Consider the following 24,199-nt stretch of genomic DNA (forward strand, 5'->3'; position numbering starts at 1 on the left):
CAACGATCTTCCAAGATGAGAACCACCTAGGCACCTTCTTCCTTCTTCCTTCAAGTTTCGCCCAAGCACAAGAACTTCCAAAGGATAAAGAATTTTCCACCAACCAAGCTCCAAGGGATGCATGCTTTCTCTCCTTCTTCTCCTTCCTTGATCCGGCCACATCCTCCAAGCTCCAAGAGATGATAGATTTCGGCCACAACAAGAGGAGAGAAGAGAAAGGGAAGGGCCGGCCACCACACCAAGGAAAAGAGGGAGAAAAATAGAATAGAGTCCTTCGCCTTGAAGCCTCCTCTACCCCCTCTTTTATAATCCTTGGTCTTGGCAAATAAGGAAAATTTAATAAAAACTTCCTTAATTCTTTTTCCATTGAAAAGGAAAATTTATTTAATTAAAATAATTTTCTCTTTTCAAATTACAATGGCCGGCCACAACAAATAAAATCTCCAAGCAAATAAAATTTTAAACACCAATTAAAACTTCCTTATTTGCTTCCGGAAATTTATAAAAATTTCTCTAATAATTTTTATCCCTTCATCATTGGTTTATAAAAAGGAAATTTAATAAATTAAAATCTTTCTTTTAAACATGTGGATAAAAAGAAAGTTATCTCTATAAATTAAAATCTCTTTTAATCTACAAATAAGGAAAGATATCAAATCTTTTCTTAATCTTTTATAGAAAATTTTAATTTTAAACTCTCTTTTAAATCATGAACATGATTAAAAAGGAAAGTTTTCTTAAAATTTAAAATCCTCCTTTAATCAACAAATAAGAAAAGATTTCAAATTTTAAACTCTCTTTTAAACATGTAGATGATTTATAAATAAGGAAAGTTTTTACCAAAAATTAAAACCATCCTTTTAAACTACAAATAAGGAAAGAGATTAATCTCTTCTCTTAATCTTTTGTAGAAAGCTATAAAAGGAAAATTTTAATTTTTAAACTCTCTTTTAAAATCATGATATCCACATAATAAATAATTTTAATAAAAATCCTTTTTAATATTCTAGTGGTCGACCACCTAAGCTTGGGACCCAAGCTTTGGCCGGCCACCTACATGGCTCATCCACTTGGGCTTGGCCGGCCCTAGCTTGGGTTCCAAGCTAGCTTGGCCGGCCCCATTGGATGGGTAAGAAGATGAGTATGTGGTGGGTATAAATCTCTATATACAAGAGGCTACGATAGGGACCGAGAGGAGGAATTGGTTTTGGTCTCCTGATGAAATTAAGCATCCCGTGTTCGCCCCGAACACACAACTTAATTTCATCAATAATAATTCATTCTACTAAAGAACTATTATTGAACTACCGCACCAATCCCAAATTACATTTTGGGCTCCTTCTTATTATGAGTGTGTCAGTCTCCTTGTGTTTAAGATAACAAATGTCCACTAATTAAGTAAGTTACTGACAACTCACTTAATTAATATCTAGCTCCAAGAGTAGTACCACTCAACTTCATCGTCATGTCGGACTACGTCCACCTGCAGGGTTTAACATGACAATCCTTATGAGCTCCTCTTGGGGACATTCTCAACCTAGATTACTAGGACACAGTTTCCTTCTATAATCAACAACACACACTATAAATGATATCATTTCCCAACTTATCGGGCTTATTGATTTATCGAACTAAATCTCACCCATTAATAAATTAAAGAAAAAAATATCAAATATATGTGCTTGTTATTATATTAGGATTAAGAGCATACACTTCCATAATAACTGAGGTCTTTGTTTCTTTATAAAGTCAGTATAAAAGAAACGACCTCTAATGGTCCTACTCAATACTCTCTTAGTGTATTAGTGTAATTATATAGTTAAGATAAACTAACACCTAATTACACTACGACCTTCCAATGGTTTGTTCCTTTCCATCATAGTCGTGAGCTACTGTTTATAATTTATAAGGTACTGATAACATGATCTTCTGTGTGTGACACCACACACCATGTTATCTACAATATAAATTAATTGAACAACTACATTTATCACAAATGTAGACATTTTACCAATGTGATTCTTATTTCTAAATAAATGTTTTATACCAAAAGATAGGCTTTTAGTATACATCCTAACAATCTCCCACTTATACTAAAAGACTAAGCTGTCATATCTGCTGCCATATATCTGATTCCCATGCCTTTCAAAAAGCTCTTGCCTTAAGGACCTTAGGTTATCATCTGATGCAATCTAGGCGGCAACAACTTCTCCTCGTTTATACGATTTCTCGTATTGGGTGGTACTTGCGCTCTATTGTGTTTACTTGCCTTATAGACTTATGGTTTCTTCGAGTTTGCTACTGCACCAACATTATTACAATAAATTATAATAATCTTTGGACAAACCAGAAATCATATCTAAGTCTATCTTGAGGTTATTGAGTCATTCAGCTTTTATGGCTACCTCAGAGGCTTGCCATATACTAAGCTTCAATGGTGGAGTCCAGAAAAACACCTATGCTTATCACTCTTCCATAGTTATGACTTTACCTCCTAAAGTAAACACAAAACCCCGAGGTTAACTTATTATTGTCCTTATCCGATTGGAAGTCAAAATCCATGCAACCTACAGGAATCAAATTAACTGCCTTGTAAGCTAGCATATAATCTCTAGTGCCTCTAAGGTACTTTTAATATATGCTTTACTGCAGTCCAATGTCCTTGTCTAGGGTTACTTTGATATCTGCTAACTATGCCCTTGGCAAAACAGATTTCTGATCTCGTGCATAGCATACATTAGGTTGTCTAACTGCCGAAGCATAAAGAACTGCCTACATGTCCTCAATCTCCTTTGATGTCATCGGAGACATCTCTTTAGATAAAGACACTCCATGCTTTCTAGGAGTTTTGCATGCTAAAACGAGCAAGGATTTTTCGATGTATTAAGCTTGGGATATAAATATATATTTTTCTTGCGATCCCTTATTACTTTGATCTCAAAAATATATACATTCTCCCAAGTCCTTTATATCGAATTATTTGGACAACCATACCCTTACTTCTGACAACATTTTGATATTGTTTCCAACTACCAAAAATGTTATCTACGTATAGTACAAGAAATACCACCACGTTTCCATCACACCTTTTGTATACACAAGACTTATCCGTTTACTCAATAAATCCATAGGTCTGGATTACTTTGATAAACTGGATGTTCCAAGACCTTGAAGCTTTGCCTCAGTCCATAGACTGATTGAGCTTGCACACAAGATGCTCTTAGCCCTTTACAATGAACCCTTCTGGTTGCTTTATATGGATGCTTTCTTCAAGACTTCCATTAAGGAATGCTGTCTTGACATTCACTTGCCAAATAGATAAAAGAATCCGGATAGACTTAAGCATGGTTACCAGTGAAAAAGTTTCCTTTTTCATCTAGCCTTGCTTTTGAAAGTTTCTACCTTCCTGTCTATCCCTCTTTTCCTATTATAGAAATTTTTACACCCAAAGGCTTTTACACCATTTGGTGTTTCTACAAGCTTCCAGATTTTATTAGAATACATATATTCTAATTATGTTATTCATTACTCTTTGCCAAGATGTTGCATCTTTATCTTGGAGTGCTTCGTCATATGTCCGGAGATCAGGTTCATGTCCTCCAGGGATCAAGTCCAAAAACTCTCCCAAAACATGAATCCTTTTAGGTTGCCTAACAACCCTCCCACTACGACAAGGCACTTTCTACAATTGTGTATCATTTGTGATACGTGTTACAGATTCCTTGTGGTATCTTATCTTGTACAGTTGGTACTAGATTAGACATGTCTTTTATTATTTCCTTAAGAATAAATTTTCTTATGGGCACATGGTTTATTATATAGTCCTTTTCTAAAAATCGGTCATTGATGCTAACAATGACCTTCTGATTTTTAAGACTATAAACCTACTTTCATTTCTCTAAGATAACCCACAAACAAGTGAATTCCTGTCCAACTTATCATTGTCTCTCTTCTGCATATGTGCTGGACTACCCGAATCCGAATATTCTTCGAAATAGGCTTACGCCTATTCAGCAATTCTATATGAGTAGAGAGTTCTGTCTTTGGAAGGTACTATATTCACTTCCATTTCCAGAGTATATCCTTAAAATGATTTTGGTAATATTCTAAATAACTCATCAATCTGCTTATTTCCATAAGAGTCCTATACCTTCCTTTATCTACACCATTCTGTTGGGGTGTACCAGGTGCAGTTAGTTGGGATTGAATCCCTACTTCTGATAAGTGACTCCTAAATTCTCCCAAGAGGTACTTGCCACTACGATCTTACCATAGTGACTTTTACTTTAACATTTCTCCGCATCAGCCTTGTACTCTTTGAACTAATCAAAGTACTTAGTCTTGCGGTACATTAAGTAAATTTATTTGTTGTAACGACCCGCCTTCTAACTACTAGGCTGTAAGGCGAATCGCTACAGTTGTACTGTACTAACTGTACGGAAAACTGATCTAATTTGAATTTTTTCTAATCTAATTGCTGGGAACGCTGAAACTGAACGCTCTACATGTACCTAATAATTGTACACATGCTAGGGAAGACAATCTATGCCTCCCGGATGACTTGCTGTTGGATCGATCCAGGGATCGATCCAGCTTGATACTGGCACGGAAAGAGACTCTGGATCGGTCGGCTGACCGATCCATAGCTTCTGTATGCAGCTGGATCGGTCTACCGATCGATCCAGGAGCACGTTGATCGGTCGGTAGACCGATCAGTGAGCCTCCGTGCTTCTGCCCTCTTCTGTACGCAGCTGGATCGGTCTACCGATCGATCCAGGAGCACCCTGATCGGTCGGTAGACCGATCAGTGCACTTCATAAGTTTCTGTTTGCCTCTGGATCGGTCGGCTGACCGATCCATAAACTCTCTGTTCGAGTCTGGATCGGTCGGCTGACCGATCCAGTGGCGCAACCCCATTCCTGATCGGTCTGCGGACCGATCAGGGTTTCTGATTTCGAATCAGAAACTCTGATTCCAGCACTGCTTCGTGCCAAAACCTCATACAACAATTACCTAATGCATAATGAACTATTCTAATAACATGTAGTAACAATTCTAAACTGGTTCATGGCATTTTACTCACTAAAACACATTTTAACAACTTAAAGTGCATGAAAGTATAAATTTCTAAAAGTTCCAATTGTCTAAACTTGCTAAGGTTCAAGAGTGCATAAAACATGAAAACTAGAACTAATAAATTGCAAAGTGCTAAAGTAAACGCTAGATCCCCAGAGGGTCTTTTATTCCAGTTCCTGCCACACACACCATCTTTGCATTGCCCTCCAGCTTCCTCTGCTAGTCCATTTTCCTTTTACCTATATCTGCAGTATAAGGAAAATAGTATTTGTAAGCTTAAAGCTTAGTAAGAAACCATCTACCTCACAAAAACATGCAACGATGCAAGTATGATTTTAAATCATGCTGTTTAAAACATATGCTGGATATACTGAATAAACTAGCATGGCATGGCATATAAGCATACAATCATGACATATCTAAACCTGAACATAAAAACATGTATAACAACTGCACATAAAGTTATCATGTATATTCACAGGGAAAAACTAAACTAGAGCATGATACTGAACTGAAACTGAACTGCGCTAAAACTGATCTTAAACTATAATCACTGGATTAGATTAAGAGTTTGAAAGCTAATATCGTAATAAGTGAAAATAGTAATCATGCTGTTTGGGCCCGGCAACTGTACTTGCTATGCGCGCATCCCTAACTAGACCCGGGTTTGCAAGTCCCGAATTTAGTAGGGTTAACTAGGTTATCTAAACCTAGGGACGACTGTGAGAGTCCAACCCAATGGATATCTGATCCAGTACAGTGCCACTGAAAATAAAATACTGAAATAACTAATACTTGCTTATTCTATTGTTTCTAGGTTATCTGAACCTAGAGCTAGGTTATCTAAACCCAGAGGCGACTGTGGGAGCCCACCCATTGGATATCTGATCCATATAAGCTGTAATAAACTGAGAATACTGGATAGATACTCCTAATGTATCTAACTGAGCTGTTAAAAATGCATATGGTGCATTTTTACTAAACTAGCTATTTTATCGAACACTTAGTGTGCCCTAGCTCTCCTCTCTATTAGGGAGACCACCTCTAGGCACCCGACAACGTCTAACCTCCTATCTGAAGAGGGAAAACGTGTCCGGCCCATCTAGAGGTGCTCAACTAAATCCCTAATCTGCGAAGAGAGTTAAATACACCCTAGATATCGATAAAAAAATCTGCATACATCCTAACTAAAGCATAAAAACTCAATCGGAAGCTATTATACCGCAGGTGAGGGGTTTCTTACCTCCTATTCGTAATTTCTTACGATTCTATTCGCTAGAATTCCGGTGGAGATGAGCTTCTCGACGATCCGCTCACGTCTTCGCGTTCCTCTCGCGGAGAAGAATCTTTTTCATGTTGGAGTCGTCGCCGGAAGATGATCCCTTGAGCCTTGGCTTGGTGCGCCGAGAGGAGGAGGAGGAGAGGGAATCGGCGTGAGTTAGGGTGAGGAGAAGGAAGTTGCCGAACCAAATAGAAAATAACCCAAACCAACTTATGTTTTTCCTATTTATACTAAATAATTAATTCGGCCAAACCAATTATAAATATAATTGATTCCCTTTCCTTTCAGCACGACCCTGCTGGGTTCAACCGGTTGCTAACATTATCCCTAAACCATAGGTCTCGGGTTCGATTCCCGCCTAAGCTATTTTGCGGTTCTATTTATTTTTGCTACTTCCGATACTCGGAAAATTCCGGAAAAATATCTAAAAATTCCAGAAAAATCATAGAATAATTCTAAAATAGTTTTGAGAATTTTCGGGCGTTACATTTGTATCTTGAATAGTTGTCTATAAAATAGACGAAATATTCAATACTACCTCTTGTCTGAATAGTCATAGGATCACACAAATCAGAATGAACCAATTTCAACATATCTTTGACTCCATACCCCTTAGACTTAAAAGCTTCTTGGTTATTTTTCCTTCCAAATAAGACTCGCAGGTTGGAAAGATTTCCACTACTAATGAACCCAAAAGTTCATCAGCTACCAATGAATCCTACTCAAGTTAATATAACCTAGCCTTAGATGCCAAAGATATAATTGGTTCATTTCCGAAGGTTACTTTCTCTTAAAGTTAGAAGATGTGTTACTAATTTCCATTTATTGCATCATGAGAGTTATTGGATTTATAAATTGCCAACCAACGTACCAGAACAGATAACTTCCCTCTTTTTCTTAATAACAACTTTGTTATTAAAAGAGACAGAATATCAAGTTCTTTGAATAGTTTAGAAACTGAAAACTAGTTCTTTCTAAACTTGGTGCGTAAAGACAATTACTTAAAAATCCATGTTTTATTCCTATCAAAAGATAAACATCTCCCACTGTAACAGCTACCATTTTTACAGTAGTGCCTATGTGGACGGTGTTTTAATTTTCATTTAGTTGCCGGGTTTCCTGGAACCCTGCCATGAATTGCGGACATGATTAATGGCATCTGTTTCTACACTCCAGGTTCTGGTAGATAACACCACTAAACATGTTGTCACGCCCACAAAGGAGTCTCTGCCAGACAAAAATCCGGCAACATCTCCCCTGTACCGGTGACAATCTGAAGCATCAATACAAGCAAAATACATCAGCTACATGCGGCTGGAATATTTATATACACAACCACGTAGTTATAATATCAGCCCACACGGCTGGAATGAAACAATCACAACCACGCAGTTATATATAAAACAGCCCACACGGCTGTACTAAAACCAACACAGCGGAAAAACGAAAACGGAAAGCCCAATACAACACAATCAACACACTGCTAGCCGGCTAGGCTTTATACAACAACCACAACAATAAATACAACAACCCACCAAATACAACAAATAAAAATAAAACCTATACAAAACTAGAAACGACCTTCGGATGTGACGTAGGACCCGGCAGACAGGATACTCCGAGCGACACTCCAACCATCTACCTGAAAACATAAAGATATACATGCGGTGGTGAGTATAGGTAACTCAGCGGGTAATAGAAAAGATAGTGCATGGTTTATACATAAACATAGAGATCAAAGGTATACAGTCTCAGTAGGGAAATAAGGAACATGACCATACTACCATATCCAATAAACACAACTACCAATATCAGTCTATCTCACATGATATAATGCTCATAACTGACATACAAAACTACACATACCACAACTGTCAAGATGATAAACACATACCCAATCTGGAATCGACACCGGGTACAATGATCAGTAAACTCACCAGATCTGCAACAGACCTAATCGTGACACCTGTGCAATATAAATACGACTGCAAATACATGAAAAATAAATGACATGTATGCAGCATGACAACCATATGCAACAATCATATCGCAAACAAATGCAACATACCACAAACACATGCAACTAGTATCTACTAGGCATGTATGCAAATATATCTCCAAAGATGCACCGTGCATCAAATGCAAATGTGCATGCATGCTCCATGGTCACCCCCGCCACCTCTCTAGACACCACGACCCCTGTATGGCCGAGAGGCTTGGGTCCGTGACAAACCGTACTAGCCTCCAGAACATGCACCGCTATAGGCGGCCGAAGCGGACGGTCAGCTAAGTAGTTATGTAACTACATAGCCAAGGGTCCCTGACCACTTATAACTCAACCCTCTGCCTACTGTACCCTCAAGACCCACTACTCCAGAGTGGTCGAGGCTGACAGAACACTGAGCGGCTGAATGAGCGCGACAAGACTAGCTCCAAGCTACCACTCTCCAATAGTGGTCGAAAGGATAGCTACAAACGACTGACGACTCCCTCCACCACAAGGAAGACAATAGTCGTCAGCAATGCAATGAATGATGAACATGATATATATATAATCATGATACGAACACCGTCATCATCCATGCAACTCTAAATCCACCTAAGTACCCCACAACATGAGTATAATCATCATGATACCTCCATATATCCCACCAAACACATGTATATAACTACACATGTATAGTCAACCAAAAATCTCCAATAACCCCAACAGACACACATACACAACCCCACGTGTACAATCAACATGTGTCTTCCAGTAAACACATCAAACACGTGTATAAACCACAGGCATACAATCAACACAACTCCAATCATCACACCAGACAGAAGTATACACAACATACCAACGTACAAACCTAATATGAATACCACCAACGAAGTATCCCCTACCATACATACTCTACATGTAAAAATACCACAGAGTATAGATAACCAAAGTGCAGACTGTATAAGAATTAAATAGATCATCACAAGGGTCAAGCATCAGTACCAAGCAGGAAAACAACAAACGAACACGATATAAGGTAAAGCATCCTAAACCATCACATAAACCATGCACTAAGCTCAATAAAATCTACATAAAGTCAAGGAAGAAATACCCGCCTTAAATCTGTCGACCGTGTCAGATAAACCAATCTCACATCGAGACATTCGCCTCGAATCAAAATCCTGCAATCACATAATATATTTAGCTAATTACATAGGTAGCAAATAGCTAAATAAACTCTCCAATCTAATTAGGAAAAACTCTAATCGAACAATCACCACTCTAATCAAATCCCTTCATGAAATAATCCAGTCCAATTAGTTAACTCTTCTTGTTAACATACTGCAATTTAATCCAAGAGAGCATGAACCAACAATTCTATCAATCCATTAACTCTTATCACCATAATTGATTATCCTAACCTTATGAATCAATCCACTTACTTACTTCTACTAATTAGCAACTAGCTAAGCATCCAACTAACCAGATAAGAAGCCAAACAAATATATTAACTTCTCAATTCTAGTCAACTAATTGCATACCTCCACATTCCCCTTACCTCTTCTTCTTCAGTAGCTAATGATGACATAAATCAGATGGAGCTAGCATCTAGCTATCGGTGACATGGTGGCTGAAAGCAAACGAAGCCTCTGCCATTCAAACAAATCCCTATTATTCATTAGAAACCTAATCTAGCAATATACCAATGAAACCAACAGAATTTACCCTATTGGACATCACTTACTCTAAGATTTGGTAGAAAAATCCAATCTCACAGCCCAACAAGACCTCTGCCAGCAGCTACCCAAGAAGCCCCCACACCAATTCCTTCCAAAATCAATCCACAACCTAGCTGTAGAGTAATTAGTTTGCTAAAACCCCAAAATACAGAGTCTTACTCACCTCAAACAGGCCTCCACCTCTACACCGGAACCTTAACAGTTGCAAGAATTGAAGAAGATGAAGCTCTGCTTAGGGGAGGTCCATCACTAGGTTGATCCGAAGCTTCCCCTAGCCCAAAACAGAATGATGTCAAAATTAGAACCATAGAAACTGAAACCTTGAATCCACAAGATTTGCCTAACAAAACTTTACCTCAATCGATCACCTACCGCTGGTGTGGCACAATCCCCCTCATCAAGCGATGATCCAGTTTGCCCTCCAGCGAGCAGATCGAAGAGGAGAAGAGAAAGGGCTCGATCGACCGGAAAAGACACGAATCAACCTCTTCACACCGTGCCCTAGATGCCAAACCGCCGCCCATCGCGCACAAGGAACCGATGAGGAAGCGATTGGTCAGCACCTTCAAGATTCCGGTGAGGTCCTCAGGCGGCGCTGTGAGGCCAAGACTGTCAAGGAAACCGTCGACGTCGGGGTCGCCCGTGCGCATGAGAGAAATCGAGATAGAGGGAGAGATCGGCGTTGGCGACATCGAGCAGAGACGCGAGGGAAGGAGAGACGCACGAGCAGACAAGGAGAAGAGAGACTCAGCCGGCGGCGTCGACCAGTAGCCGGCGACCGCGAGCTCAGCGTCGGTGAGGAGGAAAATCGCCGGAAAAGAGGTTTCGGCAGAGAGGTTGTCGGGGAAGAAGAGGTCGCGAGAGAATAAGGGTTCGGGAGAGAAAATTGGGAATTTAGAGATTAGGTTTTAAATTAAATACTTAGGTTATATTTAATTAAGCCCTAAGTTAATTTCTCCATCAACTCCCAACTTAAATGGGGTATCCAAACAGGCCTCCACTGTATCCCGAATCCATCCCCTCAAAACGGGTCATACGGACTCCGTTTAAATCCTGAAAAATTTCTAAAAATTCCTGAAAAATCCAATAAGATTTTTCGTCCAATAATATTTATTATTCATTACTTAATCTATTTGTTCTTTTAGGTTTTGACTTGGATCTCTTGCGGAACTTAACACGTTTGATCCAAATCACCTAAGTTATTAATTCCATTAAATATTAATTTCCAAAATTGGTTCCCAGTACTGACGTTGCGAGGCACATGGCCTTCTTGGATATGGGAGCAACCACCACCGACTAGACAAAACCTTTTAAGGAAAGCTAATATTTAATTTCCTAAAATAACTTTAGGTCAACCGAAAAGAACAATCAAATCACAAGGAAAAGAAAAATAAAAGAACATTATATCGAAAACAAATTCGAAACACTAGAATCGTATGCCTCTTGTATTTAGTATTATTTCCAAAAATAACTAGTATGATGCGGAAAGAAAAATTACTAGTTATACCTTTTAGAAAGACCTCTTGATCTTCTACCGTATTCCGCTTCTAACATCGGACGTTGTGTGGGCAACGATCTTCCAAGATGAGAATCACCTAGGCACCTTCTTCCTTCTTCCTTCAAGTTTCACCCAAGCACAAGAACTTCCAAAGGATGAAGAATTTTCCACCAACCAAGCTCCAAGGGATGCATGCTTTCTCTCCTTCTTCTCCTTCCTTGATCCAGCCACATCCTCCAAGCTCCAAGAGATGATAGATTTCGGCCACAACAAGAGGAGAGAAGAGAAAGGGAAGGGCCGGCCACCACACCAAGGAAAAGAGGGAGAAAAATAGAATAGAGTCCTTCGCCTTGAAGCCTCCTCTACCCCCTTTTTAATAATCCTTGGTCTTGGCAAATAAGGAAAATTTAATAAAAACTTCCTTAATTCTTTTTCCATTGAAAAGGAAAATTTATTTAATTAAAATAATTTTCTCTTTTCAAATTACAATGGCCGGCCACAACAAATAAAATCTCCAAGCAAATAAAATTTTAAACACCAATTAAAACTTCCTTATTTGCTTCCGGAAATTTATAAAAATTTCTCTAATAATTTTTATCCCTTCATCATTGGTTTATAAAAAGGAAATTTAATAAATTAAAATCTTTCTTTTAAACATGTGGATAAAAAGAAAGTTATCTCTATAAATTAAAATCTCTTTTAATCTACAAATAAGGAAAGATATCAAATCTTTTCTTAATCTTTTGTAGAAGAGAATATTTAATTTTAAACTCTCTTTTAAATCATGAACATGATTAAAAAGGAAAGTTTTCTTAAAATTTAAAATCCTCCTTTAATCAACAAATAAGGAAAGATTTCAAATTTTAAACTCTCTTTTAAACATGTAGATGATTTACAAATAAGGAAAGTTTTTACCAAAAATTAAAACCATCCTTTTAAACTACAAATAAGGAAAGAGATTAATCTCTTCTCTTAATCTTTTGTAGAAAGCTATAAAAGGAAAATTTTAATTTTTAAACTCTCTTTTAAAATCATGATATCCACATAAGAAATAATTTTAATAAAAATCCTTTTTAATATTCTAGTGGTCGGCCACCTAAGCTTGGGACCCAAGCTTTGGCCGGCCACCTACATGGCTCATCCACTTGGTCTTGGCCGGCCCTAGCTTGGGTTCCAAGCTAGCTTGGCCGGCCCCATTGGATGGGTAAGAAGATGGGTATGTGGTGGGTATAAATCTCTATATACAAGAGGCTACGATAGGGACCGAGAGGAGGAATTAGTTTTGGTCTCCCGATGAAATTAAGCATCCCGTGTTCGCCCCGAACACACAACTTAATTTCATCAATAATAATTCATTCCACTAATGAACTATTATTGAACTACCGCACTAATCCCAAATTACATTTTGGGCTCCTTCTTATTATGAGTGTGTCAGTCTCCTTGTGTTTAAGATAACAAATGTCTACTAATTAAGTAAGTTATTGACAACTCACTTAATTAATATCTAACTCCAAGAGTAGTAACACTCAACTTCATCGTCATGTCGGACTAAGTCCACCTGCAGGGTTTAACATGACAATCCTTATGAGCTCCTCTTGGGGACATTCTCAACCTAGATTACTAGGACACAGTTTCCTTCTATAATCAACAACACACACTATAAATGATATCATTTCTCAACTTATCGGGCTTATTGATTTATCGAACTAAATCCCACCCATTGATAAATTAAAGAAAAAAATATCAAATATATGTGCTTGTTATTATATTAGGATTAAGAGCACACACTTCCATAATAACTGAGGTCTTTGTTTCTTTATAAAGTCAGTATAAAAGAAACGACCTCTAATGGTCCTACTCAATACACTCTTAGTGTATTAGTGTAATTATATAGTTAAGATAAACTAACACCTAATTACACTACGACCTTCAAATGGTTAGTTCCTTTTCATCATGGTCGTGAGCTACTGTTTATAATTTATAAGGTACTGATAACATGATCTTCTGTGTGTGACACCACACACCATGTTGTCTACAATATAAATTAATTGAACAACTACATTTATCACAAATGTAGACATTTGACCAATGTGATTCTTATTTCTAGATAAATATTTTATACTAAAAGCTAGGCTTTTAGTATACATCCTAACAACTAGGACTTTCCACCCCTGGTCAGTGGATTTTTGCCTCCCCCAGGATTCGAACTCTAAACCTCCAGGCTTAAGTAGTAGAGTTTATGAATCCTGGTAACCAAGTGAGATGATCTCACTTGGTTACCAGGATTCATAAACTCTACTACTTAAGCTTGGAGGTCTAGACAAGCCAGGGGTGGAAAGTCTAGTGAGTAACGACCAAGGGTCCTCGGTCGGCGACATTGAGGTCGCCAAATGGGCGGCGACATAGGGCCGGTCGGCGACATGAGAGGTCGCCAAATGGGCCAAGAGGGTCGGCTCGTTACAATAAAAGGCGTTTTGTGTAACGACCCGACCCTCTTGGCCCATTTGGCGACCCTCGTGTTATTTCGTCGGCCCATTGGCGACCTCATGTCGTCGACCGATCGCGATCTCACTGGGACTCCACCCACGTGGGTGGATTTTTGTCTCCCCGAGTTCGAACTCTAAACCTCCGGGTTTAAGTATTAGAGTTTATGAATCCTGGTAACCAAATGAGATGATCTCACTTGGTTATCAGATCATAAACTCTACTACTAAGCCTGGCGGTTTAGAGTTCGAATCCTGGGGAGGAATCCAGTGGAAAGTCCTAGTGAGTAACGGCACGACCAAGGGTCGTCGGTCGACGACATGAGAGGTCGCCAAATGGGCCGACGACATAAGGGCCGCCAGTTGGGCCGCCACAAGGGTCGCCCAAGAGGCCAAAGGGCCGGGTCGTTACAATAAAAAGACACCTTTTTATTTTAGTTTTACAATATATAACTAAAATCATCATCCTGCCCATATATTTCTGTTCTGTTTCTTTCCAGATATATCAATGATTTTTTTTTTTACATTTTTTTATTGTAACGACCTGGCCGTCTTGGCCCATTTGACGACCCATTTGGCGACCTCTCATGTCGTCGACCGTCGGCCCTTATGTCATCGGCCCATTTGGCGACCTCTAATGTCGTCGACCGACGACCCTTGGCCGTGTCGTTACTCACTAGGACTTTCCACCCCTGGTCAGTGGATTTTTGCCTCCCCCAGGATTCGAACTCTAAACCTCCAGGCTTAAGTATTAGGGTTTATGAATCCTGATAACCAAGTGAGATGAATCACTTGGTTACCAGGATTCATAAACCTAATACTTAAGCCTGGAGGAGGCAAAAATCCACTGACCAGGGGTGGAAAGTCCTAGTGAGTAACAGCACGGCCAAGGGTCGTTGGTCGACGACATTAGAGGTCGCCAAATGGGCCGACGACATAAGGGCCGACGGTCGACGACATGAGAGGTCGCCAAATGGGCCACCAAATGGGCCAAGAGGGTTGGGTCGTTACACTGTCCATGGAGGATGAAGGTGCCTTCAGCAGGCTATTTAAGCCAGTCTCGAGCAGATGCACTGAGATAACACAAAATCGCGATCCTTCTTCTGTGCACTGCTCCAAAGACAATTAGAAGAAGCCGTAGCACTTCTCCGACAACTTGAAGTCCGGAATTTCTCATTCTTAGTTGTTGATATACTTTTTCTGCACTTAAATTATATATCTGTTGTAATTTGTAAAGATTTTACGATTGATTAGTGATTGCCCATCGAAAGTACTCTCACGTGCGAACCTTGGAGTAGGAGTTGCCACAAGCTCCGAACCAAGTAGAATCTTAGTCGTATTTGATTTCTGTTTATTCTGCTGCATGTTTATGTTCAAACCTCAAGGTTGTTTTGGTGTGATCAACAAGTTAAGTTAGGTCCTGCCAGTTTTTAACCTTGTGTCTAAGTGTGCAGGAGCTTAGGAGCACAGGGAGTCGAGCAGAAGACGCAGCTAGCGAGATGGACGGTACACGGTGTGCCCGAGGGATGAGCCTCTTTGGAAGAGTATACCGGCGGACGAGAAGGAAGCATGCAGTGGTTCCGAGGGACGAGAAGTCGAAGCGGAAGACTGCTCGGGAAGCAAGAGATGCAGCTAGAGAGAAGGTCGGCATGGGGTGCGATCGAGGGATGAAGACTGCGGATAAGTACGCTGGTGGACGAGAAGGAAGCACGCGACGATTCCGAGGGACGAGAAGTCGGAGCGGAAGCCTGCTTGAGAAGACTGAAAGTTGCGTTTGGGTGAGCCCTATTCCGGATGGCAGAGATCACCCAAGCAAGCGAAAGACTCAGACTGAGGAGAACGGAGCCGGAGCAGAAGACCCGAGCTGAAAAAGTCAATAGGGTTGATTTTCCCAACCGGGGCGCCCGGAACTGTCCGGGGCGTCCGGAACTGTCCGGGGCATCCGGAACCCTTCCGGGCGCTCGGACCGAAAGTTTATCCAGATCTCGGTCAAACCGAGATCTGTGCGTTGGGGATAAAGTTTTATCCCCCCGGGCGCTCGGAACACTTCGGGGCGCCCCGACCAAGGCTATAAATATAGCCTTGGTCCAGAAGCTTTTCAACAACTCAAGAATTGTAATTCCAACACTTGTGTGCTTCTTTTAGAGCTTAGCTTCTTTCTTTTTGTGCTTTAATCGTTGTAAGAGGCTTCTCTGCTTGAAGGAGATACTAGTGCAATATCTTCCTTGGATTAACAACCTCCCCGGTTGTAACCAAGTAAATCCCTGTGTGCTTCTTCTTTTCTGTTTTAATTTACTGCTATTATATTTTGCAAGTGTTAGTTTAAGAAAAATCGAGAAGGGGTTCTTGTTATTATTTTTGCTGGCTATTCAACCCCCCTTCTAGTCGACCGCGGTGATCTAACAAATGGTATTAGAGCCAAGTCGCTTCAGGAGGACTAACCACCGAACGAAGCAACGAAATAATGGTCGGACCGAGTATCTACCCGCCGAAGTTCGAAGGGGAATTCACTAGCTGGAAAAAGCGAATGCAAGTATTTTTTAAAACCGATTTTGATTTAATGTTAATTATGGAATTCAGTTTTACAGCACCGGAAGGTAAGGAGAAATACCACCGGACGAAAAAGAAGCAGGCCGACTACGTGGCAAACGGCAAAGCAGAGTACGATCTACTAACCGTTCTTCTGCCACAAGAAGTCAACCAGATCGGCAACTATGACTCCGCGAAGGAACTTTGGGAGAAGTTCCTTGAGCTGCATGAAGGAATGTCCGAAGTCAAGCTCGCAAAACGAGATTTACTCTACAACCAGCTCATCAGTCTGCGACTTGGGGAAGACGAGATAGTTGCACATATGCACTCAAGAATTAAGGAAATCATCGCCGGACTCTCGAATCTAGGAGAAAAGGTAAGTAACCGAGATTCGCTAAGGTACACCCTCAATTCATTTCCTAGAAATACAAAATGAGCATCACTAGTAGATGCCTTTTATATTTCGAAAGATTTAGAAAAAATTATATTAGAAGAATTCTTTTCCACATTTGAAGTGCACGAATCAAGATGTGCAGGTACGAAGGAGCCCAAGAACAACTTCTCCCTCAAAGCATCGAGAGGTGAACTTGAGTCGAAGTCTTCTCTCGACGACAAGGAAATGGTAATGATGGTAAGACGATTCAAGAATCTTTGTAAGTCTAGAAAAACTAACCATCCACAGGATAGAAAGAAAAAGACCATCCGCTGCTACCACTGCGACGAAGAAGGGCACGTCAAGGACAACTGCCCCAAGCTAAAGAACAAGGACAAAGATAAAGGTAAGAAGTCTGTCCAAAAGCGCAAGGTCCTAAAGGTAACGTGGGACGATACGTCGTCCGAATCGGAAGTCGAAGCCTTCTTCGGACTTGCACTAATGGCAAGTCATCAAGACGACGACTGCGAGTCAAGCACTTCCGAAATGAGCATCGAGAGTATCGATGAAGGGGAACCTACGTCGGAAGAAAGCAGTAGTTCAGGGGGAGACACAGAGAATGAGATCGACCCAAGGTTGTTTTGGTGTATGATCAACAAGTTAAGTTAGGTCATGTCGATTTTTAACCTTGTGTCTAAGTGTGCAGGAGCTTAAGAGCACATGGAGTTGAGCGAAAGATGCAGCTAGCGAGAAGGACGGCACGCGGTGCGTCCGAGGGACGAGGCGCTATGGAAAAGTACACTGGCGGACAAGAAAGAAGCGTGTGGTGGTTCCGAGGGATGAGAAGCCGGAGCGGAAGACTGCTTGGGGAGCAAGAGACGCAGCTAGCGACAAGGTCGGCACGGGGTGCGACCGAGGGACGAAGACTGCGGATAAGTACGCTGGCGGACGAGAAGGAAGCACGCGACGATTCCGAGGGACGAGAAGCCGGAGCGGAAGCCTGCTCAAGAAGACCGAAAGTTGGGTTCGGGTGAGCCCTATTCCGGATGGCAGAGATCACCCAAACGAGCGGAAGACTTGGACTGAGGTGAACGGATCCAGAGCAGAAGACCCTAGCTAAAAAAGTCAATGGGGTTGACTTTCCCAACTGTTTGGGGCGCTCGGAACTGTCCGAGGTGCCCGGACCAGTCCAGGGCGCTCGGAACCCTTCCAGGAGTCCAAACCAAAAGTTTATCTAGATCTCGATCAAACCAAGATCTGTGTGTTGGGGATAAAGTTTTATCCCCCAGGGCGCCCGGAACACTTCGGGGCACCCCGACCAAGCTAAGGTTATAAATATATCCTTGGTCCAGAAGCTTTTCAACAACTCAAGAATTGTAATTCCAACACTTGTGTGCTTCTTTTAGAGTTTAGCTTCTTTCTTTTTACGCTTTCATCGTTGTAAGAGGCTTCTCCGTCTGAAGGAGATACTAGTGCGACATCTTCCTTGGATTAACAACCTCCCCGACTGTAACCAAGTAAATCCCTGTATGCCTCTTCTTTTCTGTTTTAATTTACTGCTGTTATATTTTGCAAGTGTTAGTTTAAGAAACGTCGAGAAGGGTTTCTTGTTATTATTTTTGCAAGCTATTCAACCCCCCTTCTAGTCGACCGCCATGATCCAATAGTTTACTCGATTATTTCTTAACAAATGAATTATCCATGAACACTATTCACCCCCCTCCCCTTTAACGCTTTTCGATCCTACAAAACCTACACAAGAAGAAGAGAACCCAAGGAGATGAGTTTAATTGGTTAAGTTGAGGAGGATCAAACAGAAGTTAAGTCATGCTCAACATCCAAGGAGGAGAAGGAAGATGAGGCATCATCAACATCCTCAAAGGTTGAAGAAGAAGCCAAGACAGATGAAGAAGAAGTCTTGGAAGTCAACCTAGTAAGCACCTCCACCGAAGTGAGGTTAAAGCATCGCATTGTGTGCTTCAGGTGCTATGAGAAGAGACACTATAAGAGTAGATGTCCATTGGGTAAGAAGAAGGTAAATCCTAAATTCATTCAAGTTAATTTAAACACTAACAAGGATTGTAGGAATGAAGAAGCCCAAAGGAGGAGAATGAACATCATATGCTTCACGTATGGAAAGAAGGGTCACTACCAAACCAAATGCCCCAAGAAGGGAGAGATCAAGAAGCTAGCGCAATTGAAGAAATGGGAGAAGAAGATAAGCAAAAGTCAAGGGGGAGCTTCAAGGGTAAGGGACGTATACCCTAATTTTAAGTGTAATTCAAATTTAAATTCTTATACTCCCATGCATGCTAGGAATAATTATCATTATTTACCCATGAAAAATTTTGGTTTTAAATATCATGATAGAAATAGGGTAAATGTCGATCATAACCCTATGATACCTAGGCAAGTTAAATTCTCATTACCTAAGGAGAAGAAGGTAATGGAGAACCAAGACATTAATCCCAAGAAGGAGAGATACATGCCTAGGAAGGATAGGTCTAGGAATGTTCATGGTAGACATGTTGACTCAAGGTTTAGGAACCTAGAAAAGGAGAATCAAGCTTTAAAGGCAAAGCTTGATCTTTTGGAGAAAACCCTAGATAGATTCAATGTTGGATCTAAGGGTTTAGATATGGTGTTGGATAGTCAAAGACCCAACAATGATAGATCAGATTTGGGATATCGATCTAGTGTCTCCAACGCTAAGGGAAAGTCTTATGCTAGGGTTGCATATGACTATAGCAAGGAGAAGTCAATAAATGACAAGGAAAAGCCATTTAAAGGTAAGGAGAATCTAACCAAGGACAAGGTGTCCAAGGTTAAGAAGGTTAGGTTTGTAGGCCAAGTGTCACTGGAGGTACACCAATGTGGCCTAGCAATTGTGAATGAATCATCTAGGGATGTGACCAAGGTTAAGAGCTCTAGGGGGAGCTCAAAGAGTTAATTTGGGACCCATGAAAAATGGATCTCAAGTGGGCTTTACTTGGGAGTATAGATTGGGTCATGAAATGTGTCAAAAGGTTTGGAGACGGATTTGAGTCTCAACCTTAGGGAATTGGCACAATTGAGTTGTGTTTCATGCAAGAAAATATGACATTGGGGTCATATTGCATGATAATTAGTTTTGGATGTATAGATGTCATATAAACCAATTCTAGGGATGCATTGTAATTTAGTATGAGTAAATACATCAAGAGGAAGTCAAAACTAGGACTTTAGGTCAAGGTTCAATTGAACCATTTAGCTAGTTTTGAGTTTTATGTCAATCTTGGGATTGGTGATAGATATATTTTTGAATGTATTTTTTCCAAATAGACATGGGTAAAATAGACCTCTCCACAACATTTGAGGATTTTTGGATGCCTGTGGAATTTTTTATGCATTTCTGAAATTGTATTTAGAATGTTATTTGGGCTAAAAACAATATGTCAATCGACTGGTGCAGTTATCAATCGACTGATAACAGTGTTTATCAAATACATAATAATTTTGTGGGTTTATTTCGATAAGGGCAGTCGACTAATACTAGTCTGAAACTGGTTTTCAGCACTGATTCTAACTGGGACAACTCGTATAGGTGTATGAGATCCATGGGGGATAAATACACAAGTTTAGGGTCAGTTTGATGATCAAGTTTTCAATAATTGAGATATTATTGGAGCTTTTGATATTAAGCAAAGGGGGAGAAGTAAGGTTTAGTTGGGGAAACCTTAAATGTCTTTGCATAAAATTCCTAGCTCAATGGGGAGCATATGTGTAGGGGGGCCTTGGGATAGGTTTCAATGCATGTTTGCATTTTTCATTCAGCTGTGCAAGTCCAAGCATGTAACATTGGCAACGTAAGTCCATTCAGCGGTATAAGTCAAAGTGTATAGCCTTGGTAATGTAAGTCCATTTGGTGATGTAAGTCCAATTGTGTAGCCTTGGCAACATAAGTCCATTCGGTGATGTAAGTCCAAGTGTGTATCCCTGGCAACGTAAGTTCATTGTTTTTAGCATTTATTTGCTATTATATTTTTTCTAACTTAAACGTATTGCCAAACATCAAAAAAGGGATATTGTTGGAGCAATCTCAATGGTCCGTGCGATCACGTGTTTTGGTGTTTCCACAAAGGGTTAAGTTAGGTTCACCCTTATATTTGATATGTGTATGTGAGTGTGCAGGTTTGCAGGATACACATATGACTCAGCTTGATGGCTTCGGGTCTGGTGAAGGATGGAGCATCCGAGGGACTGTGGACAAGCCAGCAAGGACAAGGGACGAGGGAAGCGACTTTGAGGCATACGCGAAGGATTACATTGGGGACGAGCCGTGAGTTTGGATGCATCCGAGGGACGAGAGCCAAAGGAAGTAAGCTTGAAGGCAAGATGTCAACGCTGCAAAGAAGAAGAGTCAAGTGAGTCGTAAGGGTGAGGGTTCGAGTGCTGAGAGATTATACTCAGGTACTAGTCGACTGGTGGTTTCATCAGTCGACTGGTTCAGTCAACTGGGTAGTCGGCTGGTTCAGTTAACTAGGCAGTCGACTGTTTCAGTCAACTAGGCAGTCGACTGGTTCAGTCGACTAGGCAGTCGACTGGGAGCGAACAGAATATTTCTATTCGCTCGGCCAGCGTGGATTAGTCGACTGGTACTTTCACCAATCGACTGGCATTGAGCCGTTGGGTTATAAGGGTCGAATCTCTATAGAGGGCAGTTGACTGGCACTTTCACCAGTCGACTGGTACGCAGGATTTTCAACCCATGACCTATATAACTAAGGCTTTGGAGCTTGGTTAAGACCGACGAAATAGAGGTGGTAAACCCCTATTAGTAGTCTACCTATGCCCTAGCATCTCAAGCATTCTTGTGAGAGTTGTGGTGAGATTTCTCCACCCACAAGGAGCTACGTGAGCTAGCCGGAGTTTGTTGGAGAGTCATCCACCGACGGATCAGGATCGCCCACCTTACGAATAGTCGTGGAATAGGAGCCTTATCTTCGAACTACGTAAACAACATGTAGTGGTTTTCTTGTTTCTTTCTTGTTCTCTAGCTTTCGTATTCATATTAGTATTGTATTTCCGCTTGCATACTAATGAATACACAGAAAGAGATTAACTTGGGGGCACCGACTATTCAACCCCCCTTCTAGCTGGTCGTCCGATCTCCAACACGAGCCTCCTTGTTCTTGATATCTAAGTCTTCTATGGCTCTGAGCTTCCAAGTGTTGGACGATTGGAAGAATAAATTAAAAGTTTGCACTTGTTTTTAAGCCTCTCGAGTTGGACAACTTAATCATGATTTTTATCTTTTTCTACTATGAGAGCCTGCTCGACCCCTAATAGTAGCTCTGATTATCTAACCAACTCTCTCTTTAGTTGAGTTACCTCCGTTGATAGTCGCTCAGCTAAACCTTGTGATGTGCTTGCTCCCCCGACTGAGCCTTGTAGAATCTTGTGATCGTGGCTTAGCTTAGCTAGTTTTTGGCATAAAGTCAAATCATCCACCCAAAACTATTAGAATCAACAAAAGGATTAGCTGAAGTATATGAGAAAAGAGAATGTACAAATGCAAAATATGTTTACCCCAATGATGTCTTGGTTGAATTGATCGACTAATTCCTTGGGTGAGCTCAACATCGCTCAGGCTCTGGAGTCTGCTCAGGTCTAAGCCAGGGGGCCTTGGATCTTTATTTTATGTTCTGGGGCAAATGACTCAATCGAGTGAGTGCTAATCCATTTGTGAGAAAGTAACCTAAGGGTAGTCATAATTCACCTATGTTTACCCTGTTTGGTTGGTTCAGACTTGAATTTGAATATGGTTTTGGACTTGGAAAAGGCAGCTGAGTGTATTATTGGAATGGGTGGGGTCGGCTCGGTCGGAGGTGGCAGTAAAAAGGAGACATGCTATGTCAGAATAGCTTCGAGCAACAGTTCTGAGAGTGAGGGCATCTGCTCGGATGAAGCTAGAGTATGTCGACCTACCACCAATTCAGGAAACGCTGAGGTTGAACTCTCTCCTCTCTCAGAAGGTGCTCGCACGACAAAGGCTTGTGGTAAAGAGGTGGCTAATCGGACAGGTGTGTCCGATTAGCGTCTTTTGCGGTGTTGACTGTGGATCAGGGGTTCTACAAAGGTGGTGGACTCAGAGGGAACAACTATCGGCAGCAAGGAGGGGTGTAGAGGTGGTAACATCAGTCTTGATTGTCGCGACACTACTGGCGACTTGGCTTGTCTCCCCTTCTCTAGTCGACTCGTCGGATGAGTTGATTGGCAATAGTCCTTGGCTTTCTAGCTCAGCTTCCTCCTAAGCGTCCATCTCTTTGTCCGCCAATTTTGTGGAGTGTATACTGAAAGCCTAAGCTTTGTAAACATTCATTATGAATAAAGAATCACATTTGGTTAAATTGTCTACATTTAGTTGTAGTTGTTCAATTAATTTATATTGTACATAACATAGTATGTGGTGTCACATGCAGAAGATAATGTTATCAGTACCTTATAAATTATAAACAGAAGCTCACGACCAAAATGGAAAGGAACAAACCATTAGAAGGTCGTAGTGTAATTAGGTATTAGTTTATCTTGACTATATAATTACACTAGTACACTCAGAGTGTATTGAGTAGGACCATTTGAGGTCGTTTCTTTTATACTGACTTTATAAAGGAACAAAGACCTCAGTTATTATGGAAGTGTGTGCTCTTAATCCTAATATAATAACAAGCACATATATTTGATATTTATTTCTTTAATTTATCAATGGGTGAGATTTAGTTCGTTGAATTAATAAACCCGATAAGTTGGGAAATGGTATCATTTATAATGTGTGTTGTTGATTATAGAAGGAAACTGTGTCCTAGAGATACTAGGTTGATAATGTCCTCAAGAGGAGCTCATAAGGATTGTCATGTTAAACCCTGCAGGTGGACTTAGTCCGACATGATGATAAGGTTGAGTGGTACTACTCTTGGACTAAGATATTAATTAAATGAGTTGTCAGTAACTCACTTAATTAGTGGACATTCGATATCTTAAACACGGGGAGACTAACACACTCATAATAAGGAGCCCAAAAATGTAATTTGGGATTGGTGCGGTAGTTCAATAATAGTTCTCTAGTGGAATGAATTATTATTGATAAAATTAAGTTGTGTGTTCGGGGCGAACACGGGATGCTTAATTTTATCGGGAGACCAAAACCAATTTCTCCTCTCGATCCCTATCGTAGCCTCTTATTTATAGAG

Source organism: Zingiber officinale, chromosome 3A (assembly GCF_018446385.1).
Source record: "Zingiber officinale cultivar Zhangliang chromosome 3A, Zo_v1.1, whole genome shotgun sequence".
NCBI lineage: Eukaryota > Viridiplantae > Streptophyta > Magnoliopsida > Zingiberales > Zingiberaceae > Zingiber > Zingiber officinale.